The following is a 2,616-nucleotide window of genomic DNA, read 5'->3' on the forward strand; positions in this document are numbered from 1 at the left end:
AAAGAGACATATCATATACATTCACCCACTTTTCCATCTGCACAAACAAGCACATATTAACAGTTTTACCAGCTTACTTACTGTGCAAGAAGGGAACGATCTGAAGGAGACGTTGTTGCTGTCCAACTTCTAACTCCGAATGACGCCAATGCTGTAACTGAGAATGGTTTAAAAAGAGCGCGTACAATGTGCGGATCACCTCCGACTGCGCAGGGGGTTCGCTGTTTAACAGTTCACTGTGTTGGGGGCGGGGCGATCAGTGGATCAGTAAGGCGGACCTGAGCGGATTTAGGGCGGATCCGCCCCGGAGTCCAATGCTATCTGGGAACTGGCCGTTGTTGTTCACCTGTGCCTCGGACAAACTCAGCTGCTGTTGCCTTTTTGTGGAGCCGCACCGTCTGTAAAATGTAAAATTATTTTGATGTAAAACAAGTAAGATGTATTATTTTAACTGTAACTGGAAATACAGTTAATCAGGAAATGCCTAAATATTTTGTTATGTAACTTGTCTTGTTGTCAGCTGCGATCACCTTCCGTTAGTTTACCCGTTGTACTTGACGCTCATGGACGTTTAATAACCGTTTAAAAATGGCGTCTAGAGACTGTGTAAAAAACACTGTTCTGTGCTTTGTAGGAGCAAATATATTTGATAGTGAGTTAAGGTCAGACAATAGAGCTGGACTTTTTATCCTGCTCCTATTAAATACTAATTATAAAATAATGTTAATGTGTTTGTAATTCAGACCTTTATAGTAAATTTATTAATTCATGTAAATATTGAAAGACAAACAACTGACAATGAGCTGTATTTTCTCTGTGTTCTGTGGTTCTGGTGGATAACTAACAGGCTGTGCCTTTTTTCAGACTGAAAGAAACCTGCTGACCAGAGTTCTTTGGTTGGTGAGTACATTATTGTAATGTTGAACAGGCTGTAGACCACATCAGCAGACTGAGTTATTATGTTCTCATTTCGAGAGAATGAAAATGATTAGATAAAGTTTATGTGGGATACATCAGTGTGTGAAACAGTTTCCTCCTGAACTGACATGTAATGAACACATTGAAGCATTTCGGAAACCTCCTCACTTTGTTGATAATGTTTCTGTTGTGTTAATGTCTTTAAACACTGAATCAATGTGTGGAATGGTGGTGATCATCCTGTGGGCTGATTTACATCTATTCCTTCTACAAAACTGAACTGGTTTTTGTAACTCACTCCATGTTAATTTGAAGTCTGTAACTAGATTCAACATCACTAAATCGGGTCCTGACTGTTTCACAAACAGCACTATATTCATGTTTAATATGTTTTACTGCCATCCTTTAGTCCCACTGTTGTACAATTTGTCTGTATTTAGGAATGTTGTTAGGATCACTGTTAACTCTTACCATTATCTTAATTACTGTAGTATTTTAGATATACTTTTAATAAAAGCCCATTTAGGGACAAGTTCTCACAGCACTTTAGGTAACACTGTAAGCAGAATGATGCAACCATGGGACTGGTGCTTTTTAATCTTGTCAATGTTACTGCATCTCTGTCCATGTCAAATAAACTCAATAATTAAATAAACTGAACTGTTGTTTTCCTCCTTTCATTGTCCTCAGGTTCTGCTTAGACTGGTAAGTAACAGCATTGTGGGTAACGTGTGGCTTTATTTGATGAAAATGTTAGCTGTCTCAGAACACCTCGATGACTGTCTAAGAAACCCACTGACAGCTGTGTATGTGGAGAAATGGCCATCCTTGAACCCCTGTGAAACAGTAAGCTGCTGACAGGCCCTCTGACCACCACCAGCAGGCAAGGTGGGTAAAGTGTCTTTGTGCATTTTGGGCTGTTTTGAAGACCTTTTTAGACAAAGTGTATTTTTCATGGTTTTTTTTATGCCTTTCTGTATTACTTGTATTTCTGTGATTTTGGAAAGAAAACTAGTGTTAATTTCACTGTTTTTATGACATAGTAGAGTTTGTGCATTTTTGCCTGTTTTGGAGACATTTTGAGACGGAGTGAATTTTTAATAGTTTTTGATGTGTTACTGTATCGTATTTCTGAGGATTTGGACAGAAAACTACAGAGTGGTAATTTCACAGTTTTTTTACCTTTGTGCATTTTTGGCTGTTTTATTGACCTTTTTGGACAAAGTGTATTTTTCATGGTTTTTGATGCTTTACTGTATTACTTGTATTTCTGAGGATTTGGACAGAAAACTACACTGTGTTAATTTCAGTGCTTTTATGCGTCACTTGAGTTTGTGCATTTTTGGCTGTTTGAAGACTTTTTTAGACAAAATGTATTTTTCATGGTTTTTGATGCGTTACTGTATTACTTGTATTTCTGAGGATTTGGACAGAAAACTAAAGTGTGGTAACTACACCGTTTTTATGCCTTTGCTTATTTTTGGCTGTTTTGGAGACCTTTTTAGACAAAGTATATTTCTTATGGTTTTTGATGCCTTTCTGTATTACTTGTATTTCCGAGGATTGTCATAACTCGGGAGGTACTGTCCAGAAGAGCGAAACCAAGACCAAACATGGAGACGGAAGTAAAGGTAAGTGAATTTATTTACAGGGTGAGACTATATACAGTGGGCGGTGTCCGGAGTGGTCTGCAAGAGA

At 38.0% G+C, this 2,616-nt stretch overlaps 1 long non-coding RNA gene across 1 annotated transcript; it reads left to right on the forward strand.

Annotated features, from left to right (window-relative positions):
* The first annotated feature begins 281 nt into the window (after positions 1 to 281).
* On the forward strand, positions 282 to 2,608 carry LOC108228769. Its single transcript, XR_001808236.3, has 3 exons — positions 282 to 407; positions 865 to 900; positions 1,609 to 2,608. It is a non-coding gene; the product is annotated as an uncharacterized LOC108228769 (long non-coding RNA).
* The last annotated feature ends 8 nt before the right edge of the window (positions 2,609 to 2,616 follow it).

The sequence above is a fragment of the Kryptolebias marmoratus genome, linkage group LG18, assembly GCF_001649575.2.
Source record: "Kryptolebias marmoratus isolate JLee-2015 linkage group LG18, ASM164957v2, whole genome shotgun sequence".
NCBI classification, from domain to species: Eukaryota; Metazoa; Chordata; class Actinopteri; order Cyprinodontiformes; family Rivulidae; genus Kryptolebias; species Kryptolebias marmoratus.